Genomic DNA, 17,500 nt, shown 5'->3' with positions numbered 1-17,500 from the left:
CGTTTCGCTCGCAGCTACTCAGGGAATCCCTGTTGGTTTCTTTTCCTCCGCTTAGTGATATGCTTAAATTCAGCGGGTTGTCTCGCCTGATCTGAGGTCGACAGCAATGAAATGCATTGTCCTCCAACTCGGTCCGATAACTTTTCGGCGCGGTCGAGCGCGCTCCGCTCGTCCGTCTCCCTTTTTTGCGCGGCTCGCGCCTTCCGCCCATTCCTCGCTTTTTTTTCGCAGTCGGCAACACCCTCGGCGACGTGCGAGCGAGACTGGAAGGCGCCGCATGGCCGGCGCTCGGGACGGCGCGCGCATATCGGTTGCGCCGAAAACGAACCATTGAGTTGGAAGAAGCAACCCCCGACCGCCGCGGTCGACTGAATGCCGCCTCTCGTCTCTTTCCCTCGAGCGAGAGACGAACGTACAACCTGGCGTAGGGGCATCTTCACAAAAGATTTTGCGTCGCCCCTGCCCCAACTGGAGTGGCCCAGTTTTTTTCGGGACAGAGACTGCGAAGCACTTAGACCGACGGCGGACAACGCTCGTAACGAGATACGCGTCCGTTCGACCCGTACTAGACAATGCTTGAGCAGAGAGACTCCTTTCCCTCGGAGCCCGTGAGGATCCCTTTAGCGCGCCGCATGGCAGCGCGCGCCTCTGCGCCTACAAACTCTCCTCTAGCATCAACGCATTCACACCCAGTCGTTTCCCCGCACAACCCGGCGCGAGATCTCCCTTCTTCTCGCGCGGGCATGCCCGGACCAGGCGCTCCCGTCTCTCGCGTTTCGCGAGGAAAGTTTGTTTTCCACTCTCTCCGTAGACCAGCCCGCAAATGCCGCTCTGGCGCTCGTCCTTCCGGCCTCGTCTCCCTTGAGCGACCGCACTGCAGGTAATCCCTTCCTGCGGCAATCGCCTCTCTCGGAGGCCCGGACGACGCGCAACTGGCAGCCTGCGCGGCCCTCGGCACAAAGCGTGGCGCAGGGCGACCCCGACTCGACCGCCTTTCGCGCGGGCGCAAGGGTTCGACCCACATCTCTCCTCAATTTGCGCAAAGTCTTTCGAGGGATCTTCGGCGTTTCGTACAGAGCCGTCCTTGATGCCGACACGGTCAAAACGAGTCGCCGGCGACGCCATCCCCGGGCGCCGGCGCCTCTCTTGATATATGATCCGACCCTCAGACAGACGAACCCAAGGGAAGACCCAAGGGCGCAATGTGCGTTCGAAGAATCAGTGCTCAGTGTGTCCTGCAATTCACACCAAGTCTCGCAGCTGGCTGCGTTCTTCATCGACCCGAGAACCGAGTGATCAACCGCTTAGAGTCGTGCGTTTGGTTTGTTCAATTCCGTACAGTACAACAAAGGGTTTCAGACACCCAGGCTTTTCCCCTGGTCTCCAGTGTCGCAGTTTCGTCCAACTCCTGCAACATCTCGCAGCGTTTCGTTCGGCCTCTGTGCCAGCCTGCAAGCGGCTCGGGCGCTGCGCCTCTGCGAAAAGGCTTGTGCAGTGATAGTGCTACTCGAGAGGAAGCGTGTGAGCAGCGTGCGGTCTCCATTTTCCTTCTCCGTGGTGCTATGGGCAAAAAATCATGTGCGCGTCACCGCCCCATTGACGCCGCACTATCAAGGAACCATGAAAGAGTCATCAGTTGGGTTTCATCAGAAAAGTGTCATCAATGGGATTTCGCACCAGCACGGTAGAAGGGTTTGATAAAAGTTCTGCTGTTCACATGGTCATCTGCTGTTCACATCACAACTGCTGTTCACATATGGACCGCCGCTCTCAAGCACCTTCTCTCCCCGGTGGATCCCCCCTGGATAGATCCGTACAGCGACGCTGCTCATGGGTGGCCTCTTGGACCGACCTCTATCAACGTCACGCTGCCGCGATCTCATCCTCCACCGTCTAACACATTTTGCACAAAAAAAGCCGCTATCAACTTCGCATAAGAGGCCTTGCGCACCGCTCAGCATTGGAGCCGGACAGCGCGTACTTGACAATCCGCAAGAAGAGAGTCAGTCGGACTACTCCCGCAACGGGAGCCCACCAACCACAAGTGTCTCGGACGGCTTTTCGGTGGCGCACCGACAGACTACTCGGAAACCGGGAAGGACGAAGCCCCGAGAGAACCTCGGGGCCGCGAATGCGTTCGAGTGCGGGATTATAACCCCATCGTCCTTTTTGTTCCCGAAGTCTCCTTTCGCGCCATCGGCACGGCGCCTAATATCGCGCCCGACGAGCGAGCGTCAGACGTTCACCACGCCTTGAACGAAGCAAACGACATCCAGAGCCAGCGAGCTGCGGTTCCTCTCGTACTTCGCAGCAGCGCCGCCGTTCCCTTGGCAGCGGGCAGACCTTTCCCTCGGCCCGCGCTACAGACTCTGAGTCGTTCTTTTTACTTCTTTTGCAAAAGAGCCCGCGAGCAGCGTTTCCGCTCGTACTTCGCAGCAGCGCCGCCGTTCCCTTGGCAGCGCGCAGGCCTTTCCCTCGGCCCGCGCTACCGACTCGAACACAAAGAGCTTCGCAGCAGAGTTAGCGAGCAGCGTTTCCTCTCGTACTTCGCCGCAGCGCCACCGTTCCCTTGGCGGCGCGCAGGCCACTGACTCGGCCCGCGCTACCGACTCTGCGCAACTCTTTTGCAAAAGAGCCAGCGAGTAGCGTTTCCGCTCGTACTTCGCAGCAGCGCCGCCGTTCCCTTGGCGGCACGCAGGCCTTCCCCTGAGCCTGCGCTACGGACTCTGACGCAAAAAAGAAGTAGCCGCAGCAGAGCTAGCGAGCCGCGTTTCCTCTCGTACTTCGCAGCAGCGCCGCCGTTCCCTTGGCGGCGGGCAGGCCTTTCCCTCGGCCCGCACCACAGACTCCGTGCGTCGCTTCGAAAAAGCGGATGAGTTCTTCGATAACCGAAAGCCCACCGTCATAGGTGCGTTACGCCGTTTGTACCCGCGGAAGCCGACCGTCCGACAATCCCTTGGTGACGGAGCTCCGCTGGGCGTAACAATTTGTGCAGAGAAGCGGCTTCAGAATCTCGCAACTCCGCGGTGAAAGGCCATCCCCCGCTTATAAGTGGGGGCGGCGCCGGGCGTGACAAGCACAGTCCGGTAATGATCCTTCCGCAGGTTCACCTACGGAAACCTTGTTACGACTTTTACTTCCTCTAAATGATCAAGTTTGGTCATCTTTCCAACAGACCGGCGCAACCGAAAGGCCGCGCCGTACATCGGTCCGAAGACCTCACTAAATCATTCAATCGGTAGTAGCGACGGGCGGTGTGTACAAAGGGCAGGGACGTAATCAACGCGAGCTTATGACTCGCGCTTACTGGGAATTCCTCGTTCAAGGGGAACAATTGCAAGCCCCTATCCCAATCACGAAAGAAGTTCCACGGGTTACCCAGTCTTTTCAGACAGGGATAAAGACACGCTGCTTCCTTCAGTGTAGCGCGCGTGCGGCCCCGGACATCTAAGGGCATCACAGACCTGTTATTGATCTGTTTCGTGCGGCTAGGAGCCGCTTGTCCCTCTAAGAAGGTTGTAAGGTGCTGGGAACCCCGCACCTATTTAATAGGCTAGAGTCTCGTTCGTTATCGGAATTAACCAGACAAATCGCTCCACCAACTAAGAACGGCCATGCACCACCATCCACCGAATCAAGAAAGAGCTCTCAATCTGTCAATCCTCCCAGTGTCCGGGCCGGGTAAGTTTTCCCGTGTTGAGTCAAATTAAGCCGCAGGCTCCACTCCTGGTGGTGCCCTTCCGTCAATTCCTTTAAGTTTCAGCTTTGCAACCATACTTCCCCCGGAACCCAAATACTTTGGTTTCCCGGAAGCTGCCCGCCGAGTCATTTGAGTAACTCAGGCGGATCGCTGGTTGGCATCGTTTATGGTCAGAACTAGGACGGTATCTGATCGCCTTCGAACCTCTGACTTTCGTTCTTGATCAAAGAAAACATTCTTGGCAAATGCTTTCGCAGTAGTTCGTCTTGCGACGGTCCAAGAATTTCACCTCTAGTGCCGCAATACGAATGCCCCGTCTGTCCCTCTTAATCATTACCCCGTATTCCAAAAACCAACAGAACAGAAACAGGGTCTTGTTCTATTATTCCATGCAAGTTTATTCAGGCGACTCGCCTGCGTTGAGCACTCTAATTTTTTCAAAGTAAAAGCGCAGGCCACCTCGAGACGCACCAATGAAGGGCACCAAGAGAGGACCGGCATGATGTTCAGTACGAGCCGTCGCATCGGGTAGATGCACTACTCGTCTGGAACTGAGATCAAACTACGAGCTTTTTAACCGCAGCAGCTTTAGTATACGCTATTGGAGCTGGAATTACCGCGGCTGCTGGCACCAGACTTGCCCTCCAATTGATCCTCGTTAAAGGATTTAGAGTGTACTCATTTCAATTACGGGGCCTCAAAAGAGTCCCGTATTGTTATTTTTCGTCACTACCTCCCCGTGCCGGGAGTGGGTAATTTGCGCGCCTGCTGCCTTCCTTGGATGTGGTAGCCGTTTCTCAGGCTCCCTCTCCGGAATCGAACCCTGATTCTCCGTTACCCGTAACAACCATGGTAGGCAAGTAACCTACCATCGAAAGTTGATAAGGCAGACACTTGAAAGAAACGTCGCCGGCTCATGGCCATGCGATCAGCACAAAGTTATCCAGAGTCACCACAGAGTACGGGCAGAACCCGATGGGTCTTGGTCTAATAAAAGCGCCCGTCAGCCAAAGGCCTTCAGGCTCAATGCATGTATTAGCTCTAGAATTGCCACAGTTGTCCAAGTAGAAAGAAACGATCTAAGGAACCATAACTGATTTAATGAGCCATTCGCGTTTTCGCCGTATTTCGGCATGTACTTAGACATGCATGGCTTAATCTTTGAGACAAGCATATGATTACTGGCAGGATCAACCAGGTAGATGCATAGGCAATACCCCGCCACGGGTGCCTTTGTCGCAGCGCTTTCGAGGCCGCCTTTAGGCGCCCCAGCGCGCGACGCATCTTATTTTGTGCGTCGTTCGAGCTCGCTGCGACGTCCGCCCCGTGGGGCCGGATCTCGTCGCGCGGCAAGAGAGCACGTGCCTTTGGGCAGAAACATTTGTAACGCGCTCACCGGTGCGCACGCGGCACGAGGCCGTGGCGTTCGTGCACCGGACGGCGCTTGCTGCGTTGCCGATACGGCCAAGCCGCCAGACGACGGGACACGCCCGCGTCTTTGGCGCACTTGCTCGGAATCGAGTTCCGGACAGCACGGAACACACCTCAAAACACAGTGGAAACAGCGTCGTCCGACAACCAGCCCCCATCGCAGACGCGGATGAGGCTGCAGACGAATGCCGTGGGGTCGAGACTGCGTGTTGGTCCGCCGCCTCTACACCCCCATATAATAGCAGCGATAAATACCCAGACCTTCCTGGGTAAACGACTGGCCGTACTCGAGGAAAATCTGCCGTAAAGTAGACGGCGAATCGTGCGCGCACGTCGCGCGCTCGCCGCCGCCCGCAATCGTACTCGAGAAATGATCACCGAGAACGTGAGCCCTTCAATGCAAAACAGTCCCACAGTGGTGCGTCTCGCCGGCCGTACACGAACACCCTGCCGCGCCGCAGCGGCCGCGAACGAGCGGCCCTGCTCGAAACGGCTTCGCCCCAGAAGGCACTGAATCGTCCGCGACCTACGACGGCACATCGCGGCGCCCCGACCGCGGCCGTACTCGTGGACTATGCTGCGCGGGCCTGCTCGAAAGGGCAGCGCCGCAGAAAGCGCTGGCTCTTGCGCGACCTACAACGGCGCGCCGCCGCGGCGCCCCGACCGCGGCCGTACTCGCGGACTAAGCTGCACGCGAACGGGCCTGCTCGAAAGGGCTGCGCCGCAGAAAGCGCTGGCTCGTGCGCGACCTGCAACGGCGCGCCGCGGCGCCCCGACCGCGGCCGTACTCGTGGAATATGGTGCACGCGCGCGGACCTGCTCGAAAGGGCTGCGCCGCAGAAAGCGCCGAATCGTGCGCAACCGACAACGGCGCGCTGCGGCACCCCGCCGGTGGGTGCCCGTAGTCGTGGACTCTGCCGCCGGCGCGCGCGGGGCGGTGACGCGCTCACCCAACTTTGGTCGAAGTCGAGCAATGCTCGTTTATGAACCCCTAGCTGTGCAGCCGCTCTCATTCCCAGATTGCGAAATCTTGTCGTTTCGCGGCCGACTGGGTGCGCAAAACAGCTTTTGGACTTTGCCGTTCGAGCGCGCGCTTCAAAATGTCTTGGTTGCCTGAGCCACTAGGGCCCAATATATATGCAGCGATAAATACCCAGACCTACTTGGGTCTTTTTGCGCGTCTGCCGGGGCGAAGTTCGGCTTTGCCGCACGGCGCGTTACTTTGAAATCGAGCTTACGGATGCGTCGCGTACTCGTGAACTTTAACGCCTCTGCCCGGGCGCGGTCCCCCTCGACGGGGCTTCGCCGCAGAAGGCCCTGAATGGTGAGCCACATGTAGCGGCATGCCCCGGCGCCCCGACCGCCGCCGTACTCGTGGACTATGCTGCACGCGCGCGGTCCTCCTCGAGAGGGGGCTTCGCCGCAGAAGGCGCTGAATCGTGCGCGACCTATACAGCGGCGCGCCCCGGCGCCCCGACCGTACTCGTGGTCAGTGCTGCACGCGCGCGCGCTCCTGCTCGAAAGTGTTGCGCCGCAGAAAGTGCCGACTGGTGCGCGACCTGCAATGGCGCGCCGCGTCGCCCCGCCGGGATGGCCGTAGTCGTGGACTCTGCCGCCGGCGCGCAAGCGGCGGCGACGCGGCTACACAACTTTGGCCGAAGTCGACCAGTGCTCGTTCTCGTACTACTAGCTGTGCAAGCGCTTTCATTCCGAGATCGTCGAGGTCGCGAAATCTTGTCGTTTCGCGGCCGACTGGGTGCGCAGAACAGGTTTTGGACTTTGCCGTTCGAGCGCGCGCTTGAACATGTCTTGGTTGCCTGAGCCACTAGGGCCCCATATGTATGCAGCGATAAATACCCTGACCTACTTGGGTCTTTTTGCGCGTCTGCCGGGGCGAAGTTCGGCTTCGCCGCACGGCGCGTTACTTTGAAATCGAGCTTAAGGATGCGTCTCGTGCCCTTGGAATTCACCACACGGCACTAATCGAAAGGGATTAGTCGCACGCGAAAAAGGTTCACCTTGCGAAAAGTTTGTTGAAGTAACACAAAATAAAAAAATCAAGTTTTGCTCGCGCCATCTCCCCCGCAATAATTTGTGAGGTCCCGCTTTTGTTGTTTCTACAGCGGTCGCTAGCTGTTTGTCTCTGTACCAGTGTTGTAAAGAGGAAAAAAAAACAGAAAAAAAAAAACGAGGGCTGTAGATTTTCAGGTGACTTGAAAATTCATTCATTAACTCGTTTTTATCATGCCAACATTTGAGAGCCATAATATTAATGGCATTTTATAATATTTCCTATTTAAAAAATATAATAAAAGAAATTGTTTATAGGGCCTTCGAAATTCGCTTTCAAATGTGATGCAGCATGTAAATATTACTCTGAGATGTACCACGGGAAGCTGTTCAAAACTGCATAGCGGCTTTGCCCCAGTGCACCTTGGCGCTTCTTCCTCGTTGGAGCTCGTTGCGACTAAAAAAGCGGCGCGAAAGCTGTTGTAGCAAACGCGTACCATTCGTCCGCGTCAAGTCGCAATCGGGGGACGAGTCGTCGCAAAAGCGTAGCGCGGAAAAGCCGACTAAAACCAGCCTAATCTTGCGAACGGGACCAATTTTTACGTCCTTTTAATATCTTTCACGCGTTGAAATAGATTTGTGTAGATTTTTAAATGCTGGCAGCATTAAAATGGCATCGAACCTTTCATGCTCGTCGCTAGTTCACCTACGGCGAGAGGGGAAATGTTGTAACTCCCGTCGTTTACCCGCGTTTTCTCAAAGCCTGTTTACCTCTGAAATCGGAGCAAAGAACTGTTGCTATTGCCACTTTTCACCAATTCCACACAAGCGAAAAAAGTTGTTAATAAAAAACACGACCCTGGCCAGCATCCTAGTGAATGCTTAAATCGTAAGAAATTAAACATTGTAATTAAAAAACACGAATGTATTTACTAGCCGGCAAGGTTCGCTCCACGGTTACACATCCGTAATTTTCTTTAGTTTTCAGTCTCACCGCATGTTAAACAGCGGTCGCTTATTTATTAGTCCTGAGAGCAGAAACTTGGCTGTTGAGTGTCCAGCGCTGCATTAAAATACAATAAAATAAATTGTTTATTGGGGCCTTCGAAATCAGTTCGGATTGAAACGTCAAGAAGGGTGTAAATAATACTCTGGGACGTACTGCGGGCCGCTTTTGCAAACCGCGTCTGCCGGGGCGATATCGCGCAGGGAGATAGAGCGGCTTTGCCGCAGCACACCTTGCCATTTCTTTCTCCATGGAGCTCGTTGCGACTAAAAAGAAAGGTGCCAAAGCTGTTGTAGCAAACGCGTACCATTCGTCCGCGTTAAGTCTCGATCGGGGGACGAGTCGTCTCAAAAGCGTAGCGCGGAAAAGCCGAATAAAAGCAGCCTAATCTTGCGAATGGGACCAATTTTCACGCCCTTTTAATATTTCTTCACGCGTTGAATTAGATTTGCGTAGAGTTTTAAACTTTCGTCTTTAGCGATACCGGTTAAGCTGCTAGACATAATCTGCGAGTGCTTGCCAAATGCGCTCCATCCTAATCTTATTCTTCTTGTTATTTCCTTTTCATGGTCCGGATCTGCGGTATCGCTAAAGAGGAAAGCATATAACAGTTGCATCTTACCTGTACTTACCTATGGCGCTGAAACGTGGAGGCCATCCAAGAGAGTTCTACTTAGGTTGAGGACTAAACAGAGGGCTATGGAACGAAAAATGGTAGGAGTAACTTTAACAGAAAGGAAGCGTGCAGAATGGGTCAGAGAAATAACTTAAGTTACCGACATTCTAGTGGAAATTAAGAAGAAGAAATGGACATGGGCAGGACATGTAGTGCGAAGAGAGGATAACCGATGGTCGCTTAGGGTTACAAACTGGATTCCAAGGGAAGGAAAGCGCAACAAGGGGCGGCAGAAAGTTAGGTGGGCAGATGAGATTAAGAAGTTCGCAGGGGTCAATTGGATGCAGCTAGTACAGAACCGGGCTAAGTGGCGAAATATGGGAGAGGCCTTCGCCCTGCAGTGGGTATAGTCAGGCTGATGATGATGATGAGATTTTTAAACGCTTGCAGCATTAAAATGGCATCGAACCTTTTATGCTCGTTGCTACTTCACGTACGGCGAGAGGGGAAATGTTACTCGCGTCGTTTACCCGCGTTTTCTCAAAGCCTGTTTACCTCTGAAATCGGACCAAATAACTGTTGTTATTGCCACCTTTCACCAATTCCGCACAAGAAAAAAAAGTTGTTACAAAAAAAAAAGAGAACCAACCTCGCCAGCATCCTAGTGAATGCGTAATTCGTAAGAAATTAAAAAAAAAACACGAATTTATTTACAAGCCCGCAAGGTTCGCTGCACGGTTACACATCCGTAAATTTCTTTAGTTTTCAGTCTCATCGCATGTTAAACAGCGGTCGCTTAATTAGTCCTAAGAGCAGAAACTTGGCTATTGAGTATCCAGCGCTGCGTAAAAATACAATAAAGGAAATTGTTTATTGGGGCCTTCGAAATCAGTTCGCATTGAAACGTCAAGAAGGGTGTAAATAATACTCTGGGACGTACTGCGGGCCGCTTTTCCAAACCGCGTCTGCCGGGGCGATATCGCGTAGGGAGATAGAGCGGCTTTGCCGCAGCACACCTTGCCATTTCTTTCTCTATGGAGCTCGTTGCGACTAAAAAAAAAGGCGCCAGAGCTATTGTAGCAAACGCGTACGATTCGTCCGCGTCAAGTCTCGATCGGGGGACGCAAAAGCGTCGCAAAAGCGTAGCGCGGAAAAGCCGACTTAAAGCAGCCTAATATTGCGAATGGGACCAATTTTCACGTTCTTTTAATATTTCTTCACGCGTTGAATTCGATTTGTGTAATTTTTAAACGCTTGCAGCAATAATATGGCATCGAACCTTTCATGCTCGTCGCTAGTTCACGTACGGCGAGAGGGGAAATTTTGTTACTCCCGTCGTTTACCCGCGTTTTCTCAAAGCCTGTTTACTACTGAAATCGGACCACAAGTCGCCTAGTGTGGGAGGAGAACTGTGAAGGGAGTAGTACTGCCTCTCCACACACACACACGCAGAGAGAAAAAGCATTTTCACTGTATACAAGAACTGTTGCGATTGCCACTTGTCACCAATTCCGCACATACGAATAAAGTTGTCAAAAAAAAAAAATACGCCCCTGGCCAGCATCCCAGTAAATGTGTATATCGTAAGAAATTTAGCATTGGAATTAAAAAACACGAATTTATTTACGAGCCGGCAAGGTTCACTCCACAGTTACACATCCGTAATTTTCTTAAGTTTCCAGTCTCACCGCATGTTAAACAGCGGTCGCTTAATTAGTCCTAAGAGCAGAAACTTGGCTGTTGAGTGTCCAGCGCTTCGTAAAAATACAATAAAGGAAATTGTTTATTGGGGCCTTCGAAATCAATTCGCATTGAAACGTCAAGAAGGGTGTAAATAATACTCTGGGACGTACTGCGGGCCGCTTTTCCAAACCGCGTCTGCCGGGGCGAAATCGCGTAGGGAGATAGAGCGGCTTTGCCGCAGCACACCTTGCCATTTCTTTCTCTATGGAGCTCGTTGCGACTAAAAAAAAGGCGCCAGAGCTGTTGTAGCAAACGCGTACCATTCGTCCGCGTCAAGTCTCGATCGGGCGACGAGTCGTCGCAAAAGTGTAGCGCGGAAAAGCCGACTTAAAGCAGCCTAATCTTGCGAATGGGACCAATTTTCACGCCCTTTTAATATTTCTTCACGCGTTGAATTAGATTCGCGTAATTTTTAAACGCTTGCAGCATTAAAATGGCATCGAAATTTTCATGCTCGTCGCTAGTTCACGTACGGCGAGAGGGGAAATTTTGTTACTCCCGTCGTTTATCCGCGTTTTCTCAAAGCCTGTTTACCACTTAAATCGGACCACAAGTCGCCTAGTGTGGGAGGAGAACTGTGAAGGGAGTAGAACTGCCTCTCGACACACACACACACACACACACACACACACAGAGAGAAAAAGCATTTTCAATGTATACAAGAACTGTTGCGATTGCCACTTTTCACCAATTCCGCACAAACGAATAAAGTTGTTAAAAAAATACGGCCCTGGCCAGCATCCTAGTAAATGCGTAAATTGTAAGAAATTTAGCATTGGAATTAAAAAACACGAATTTATTTACAAGCCGGCAAGGTTCACTCCACAGTTACACATCCGTAATTAACTTAAGTTTCCAGTCTCACAGCATATTAAGCAGCGGTCGCTTAATTAGTCCTCAGAGCAGAAACTTGGCTGTTGAGTGTCCAGCGCTGCGTAAAAATACAATAAAAGAAATTGTTTATTGGGGCCTTCGAAATCAATTCGCATTGAAACGTCAAGAAGGGTGTAAATAATACTCTGGGACGTACTGCGGGCCGCTTTTCCAAACCGCGTCTGCCGGGGCGAAATCGCGTAGGGAGATAGAGCGGCTTTTCCGCAGCACACCTTGCCATTTGTTTCTCCATGGAGCTCGTTGCGACTAAAAAAGGGACGCGAAAGCTGTTGTAGCAAACGCGTACCGTTCGTCCGCGTCAAGTCTCGATCGGGGGACGAGTCGTCACAAAGGCATAGCGCGGAAAAGCCCAAGAAAAGCGGCCTAGCATTGCAAATTGGACCAATTTTCACGTCCTTTTAATATTTCTTCACGCGTTGAATTAGATTTGGGTAGATTTTTAAACGCTGGCAGCATTAAAATGGCATCGAACATTTCATGCTCGTCGCTAGTTCACCTACGGCTAGAGAGAAAATGTTGTTACTCCCGTCGTTTACCCGCGTTTTCTCAAAGCCTGTTTACCCCTGAAATCGGACCACAAGTCGCCTAGTGTGGGAGGAGAGCTGTGAAGGGAGTAGAACTGCCTCTCGATACACACACACACACACAGAGAAAAAGCATTTTCAATGTATACAAGACTGTTGCCATTGCCACTTGTCGCCAATTCCGCACATACGAATAAAGTTGTCAAAAAAAAATACGCCCCTGGCCAGCATCCCAGTAAATGTGTATATCGTAAGAAATTTAGCATTGGAATTAAAAAACACGAATTTATTTACGAGCCGGCAAGGTTCACTCCACAGTTACACATCCGTAATTTTCTTAAGTTTCCAGTCTCACCGCATGTTAAACAGCGGTCGCTTAATTAGTCCTAACAGCAGAAACTTGGCTGTTGAGTGTCCAGCGCTGCGTAAAAATACAATAAAGGAAATTGTTTATTGGGGCCTTCGAAATCAGTTCGCATTGAACCGTCAAAAAGGGTGTAAATAATACTCTGGGACGTACTGCGGGCCGCTTTTCCAAACCGCGTCTGCCGGGGCGATATCGCGTAGGGAGATAGAGCGGCTTTGCCGCAGCACACCTTGCCATTTCTTTCTCTATGGAGCTCGTTGCGACTAAAAAAAGGCGCCAGAGCTGTTGTAGCAAACGCGTACCATTCGTCCGCGTCAAGTCTCGATCGGGGGACGAGTCGTCGCAAAAGTGTAGCGCGGAAAAGCCGACTTAAAGCAGCCTAATCTTGCGAATGGGACCAATTTTCACGCCCTTTTAATATTTCTTCACGCGTTGAATTAGATTTGCGTAATTTTTAAACGCTTGCAGCATTAAAATGGCATCGAACTTTTCATGCTCGTCGCTAGTTCACGTACGGCGAGAGGGGAAATTTTGTTACTCCCGTCGTTTATCCGCGTTTTCTCAAAGCCTGTTTTCCACTGAAATCGGACCACAAGTCGCCTAGTGTGGGAGGAGAACTGTGAAGTGAGTAGAACTGCCTCTCGACACGCACACACACACACACACGCACACACACACACACACACACACACACACACACACACACATACACAGAGAGAAAAAGCATTTTCAATGTATACAAGAACTGTTGCGATAGACACTTGTCACCAATTCCGCACATACGAATAAAGTTGTTAAAAAAAAAAATACGCCCCTGGCCAGCATCCCAGTAAATGCGTAAATCGTAAGAAATTTAGCATTGGAATTAAAAAACACGGATTTATTTACGAGCCGGCAAGGTTCGCTCCACAGTTACACATCCGTTATTTTCTTAAGTTTCCAGTCTCACCGCATGTTAAACAGCGGTCGCTTAATTAGTCCTAAGAGCAGAAACTTGGCTGTTGAGTGTCCAGCGCTGCGTAAAAATACAATAAAGGAAATTGTTTATTGGGGCCTTCGAAATCAGTTCGCATTGAACCGTCAAGAAGGGTGTAAATAATACTCTGGGACGTACTGCGGGCCGCTTTTCCAAACCGCGTCTGCCGGGGCGATATCGCGTAGGGAGATAGAGCGGCTTTCCCGCAGCACACCTTGCCATTTCTTTCTCCATGGAGCTCGTTGCGACTAAAAAAGGGACGCGAAAGCTGTTGTAGCAAACGCGTACCGTTCGTCCGCGTCAAGTCTCGATCGGGGTACGAGTCGTCACAAAAGCATAGCGCGGAAAAGCCCAAGAAAAGCGGCCTAGCATTGCAAATTGGACCAATTTTCACGTCCTTTTAATATTTCTTCACGCGTTGAATTAGATTTGGGTAGATTTTTAAACGCTGGCAGCATTAAAATGGCATCGAACATTTCATGCTCGTCGCTAGTTCACCTACGGCTAGAGGGAAAATGTTGTTACTCCCGTCGTTTACCCGCTTTTTCTCAAAGCCTGTTTACCCCTGAAATCGGACCACAAGTCGGCTAGTGTGGGAGGAGAGCTGTGAAGGGCGTAGAACTGCCTCTCGATACTCACACAGACACACACACACACACAAACACACACACACACACACACACACACACACAGAAAAAGCATTTTCAATGTATACAAGAACTGTTGCGATTGCCACTTGTCACCAATTCCGCACATACGAATAAAGTTGTTAAAAAAAAAATATGCCCCTGGCCAGCATCCCAGTAAATGTGTATATCGTAAGAAATTTAGCATTGGAATTAAAAAACACGGATTTATTTACGAGCCGGCAAGGTTCGCTCCACAGTTACTCATCCGTAATTTTCTTAAGTTTCCAGTCTCACCGCATGTTAAACAGCGGTCGCTTAATTAGTCCTAAGAGCAGAAACTTGGCTGTTGAGTGTCCAGCGCTGCGTAAAAATACAATAAAGGAAATTGTTTATTGGGGCCTTCGAAATCAGTTCGCATTGAACCGTCAAGAAGGGTGTAAATAATACTCTGGGACGTACTGCGGGCCGCTTTTCCAAACCGGGTCTGCCGGGGCGATATCGCGTAGGGAGATAGAGCGGCTTTGCCGCAGCACACCTTGCCATTTCTTTCTCTATGGAGCTCGTTACGACTAAAGAAAAGGCGCCAGAGCTGTTGTAGCAAACGCGTACCATTCGTCCGCGTCAAGTCTCGATCGGGGGACGAGTCGTCGCAAAAGTGTAGCGCGGAAAAGCCGACTTAAAGCAGCCTAATCTTGCGAATGGGACCAATTTTCACGTCCTTTTAATATTTCTTCACGCGTTGAATTAGATTTGCGAAATTTTTAAACGCTTGCAGCATTAATTTGGCATCGAACCTTTCATGCTCGTCGCTAGTTCACGTACGGCGAGAGGGGAAATTTTGTTACTCCCGTCGTTTATCCGCGTTTTCTCAAAGCCTGTTTACCACTGAAATCGGACCACAAGTCGCCTAGTGTGGGAGGAGAACTGTGAATTGAGTAGAACTGCCTCTCGATACACACACACACACACACAAACACACAGAAAAAGCATTTTCAATGTATACAAGAACTGTTGCGATTGCCACTTGTCACCAATTCCGCACATACGAATTAAGTTGTTAAAAAAAAATACGGCCCTGGCCAGCATCCCAGTAAATGCGTAAATCGTAATTTAGCATTGGAATTAACAAACAAGAATTTATTTACGAGCCGGCAAGGTTCACTCCACAGTTACACATCCGTAATTTTCTAAAGTTTCCAGTCTCACCGCATGTTAAACAGCGGTCGCTTAATTAGTCCTCAGAGCAGAAACTTGGCTGTTGAGTGTCCAGCGATGGGTAAAAATACAATGAAGGAAATTGTTTATTGGGGCCATCGAAATCAATTCGCATTGAAACGTCAAGAAGGGTGTAAATAATACTCTGGGACGAACTGCGGGCCGCTTTTCCAAACCGCGTCTGCCGGGGCGATATCGCGTAGGGAGATAGAGCGGCTTTGCCGCAGCACACCTTGCCATTTCTTTCTCCATGGAGCTCGTTGCGACTAAAAAAGGGACGCGAAAGCTGTTGTAGCAAACGCGTACCTTTCGTCCGCGTCAAGTCTCGATCGGGGACCAATTTTGGGACCAAATGGGACCAATTTTCACGTCCTTTTAATATTTTTTTCACGCGCTGAATTAGATTTGTGTAGATTTTTAAATGCCTTCTGCATTAAAATGGCATCGAGCCCTTCATGCTGGTCGCTAGTTCACGTCGCTAGTTTACCCGCGTTTTCTCAAAACCTCTGAAATCGGACCACAAGAGGAGAACTGTGAAGGGCGTCTGCCGGGGCGATATCGCGTAGGGAGATAGAGCGTCGTCGCCGCAGCTCAGTTTTTGCATGGAGCTCGTTGCGCCTAAAGAAGTGGTGCGAAAACTTATGCAACAAATGCACCGCGATCATGATGTAAAACAGCGGTCCTGACAGAGAAACTAGGTTGAAATGGGAGAAATTGTTTATTTAGCCTTCGAAATCAATTCGCCCCGAAAAGGCAAGAAGGGTGTAAATAATACTCAGCCGGTCGCTTTCCTAAACCGCGTCTGCCGGGGCGATATCGGGTAGGGAGATGGAACGTTTTTGCAGTTTTTTTTTTTCTTCCTTGAGCTCGTTGCGCCTAAAGAAGTGTTGTAACAAAGGCGCGTCCGCGCGACGTCTTGATCGAGGGACGAGTCGTCGCCAAAGCTTAGCGCGGGAAAGCCGCTAATGGAAGCGAACTGCTTCCATTAGCGATGCGTAAATTTTTAAATGTTTTCAGCGAATTGAATATTGTAATATTGCAGGCAACATTTGCAATATTGCAACATTCGTAGTGCTGCCTCAAGTTTGTCGCGGTTTCTCGCAGATTCTTTACCACTAAATTCAGCTGCTGAAGGGAGTGATGAAGGGAGTGAAGTGAGTAAAACTGCCTCCCGACGCACGCACACGCACACACACACACACACAAAAAGAAATTTTTTTTTTTATGCAATAAAACTGGAGAAAGCGCCACACAGCCACTTTTGTGAGTAAACTTTGCGCCAGTGTAATTAAAAATAGCTCGAGAGGACTTTACAAAAAAAAAAAAAAAAGTAAATCTTACTAAGGTATTGTCGCATTACCTCTCGGAAACCGCGGTTAAGGGGGTTTAGAAAATCTTCTGCAAACTTCGGAAATGCGAAAGAAAAAGAAAACGGCGATTCGGATTCATCGCTGAACAAAAAGGTCTCTTGCACTTTGGACAAAACACGATGTCTTTCTTTTGTTTTCTTGTGTGTGCGCTAAAAGATGGCCATTCGTGTAAAAAAATGGTATTTTTTGCCTCGTTTAATGTTCGGTATATTTTTTTTTCTCGTGCGTGCGACACGTTTGTATGCGGCATGAGAGAGAGAGAGAGAGAGAGAGAAAAAAAGTGCCCTTTCGCAGCTGTGTCTGCCTTGTCTGCGTGGAACAACGGTGGCTTTGCCGCATTACTCCTCCTCCCGGAGCGCCTCGTACATTCATAAAAGTGGTGTGAAGCTGCATGCGCGCAAGAGCGACTCAAGCTTGCTGCGAGCCGTCCGGTTTTTGTAAAGTTGGCTTCGTCATGAAGGCAAGATAAGAAATTGAAGAAAAAAAAAAGAATCTCGTGCGTGCGTGAATTTAGAACCTTAAAAGTGGAAACTTGAAAAATCGCCAACATGTTTTGCGGCACTAAGAATAATAATAATAATAATAATAAAATAAAGAGTTAACTTGAAACCTGAGCGCATCTCCGAGCGCCGTCCGCGAAAAGTAGAAATAATATGCTCGTCTGCCGGGGCGAGAAACCGCGTCTGCGCATCTTTTCCATCTGCGAGCGTTCTTACTACGAGAAAAGTAAAAGAAGCGGCTCGTCTGCCACGGCGAGGGCCCCAAAAGCCTCGACCGCTAAAAATCCGCGAGGGGACCCGCTCGCTAAGGACAGAAAAAAAAAATTGCGACTATTAAGCCTAGGGCGCTGGAAACCGCGGAAAATTGCGGAAACCGCGTCTGCCGGGGCGAGGGCCCCCAACGCCTCGAGCGCAAAAAATCCGCTCGCTAAGGACAGAAAAAAAAAAAAGAAAAACGGAAGAAAACCAGTTGTGGAAAGTGGTCAAAAACCGCGTCTGCCGGGGCGATGGCCTCCAACG

At 50.7% G+C, this 17,500-nt stretch overlaps 2 non-coding genes and 1 pseudogene across 2 annotated transcripts; all 3 read right to left on the bottom strand.

Moving 5' to 3' along the window:
* LOC146210183 (large subunit ribosomal RNA) overlaps window positions 1-77 on the bottom strand; it is a 2,257-nt pseudogene extending 2,180 nt beyond the window's left edge.
* Window positions 78-1,159: 1,082 nt separating this feature from the next.
* On the bottom strand, window positions 1,160-1,312 carry LOC146210182 (5.8S ribosomal RNA). The gene has a single exon (XR_014704648.1). It is a non-coding gene; the product is annotated as a 5.8S ribosomal RNA (ribosomal RNA).
* Window positions 1,313-3,087: 1,775 nt separating this feature from the next.
* On the bottom strand, window positions 3,088-4,901 carry LOC146210181 (small subunit ribosomal RNA). The gene has a single exon (XR_014704599.1). It is a non-coding gene; the product is annotated as a small subunit ribosomal RNA (ribosomal RNA).
* Window positions 4,902-17,500: the final 12,599 nt, after the last annotated feature.

The sequence above is a fragment of the Amblyomma maculatum genome, chromosome 1 (assembly GCF_055883805.1).
Source record: "Amblyomma maculatum isolate TAMU_Amacu chromosome 1, ASM5588380v1, whole genome shotgun sequence".
Taxonomy (NCBI): domain Eukaryota; kingdom Metazoa; phylum Arthropoda; class Arachnida; order Ixodida; family Ixodidae; genus Amblyomma; species Amblyomma maculatum.
The sequence above is the reverse complement of the archived record's forward strand: the minus strand, read 5'-3'. Positions and strand labels throughout refer to the sequence as shown.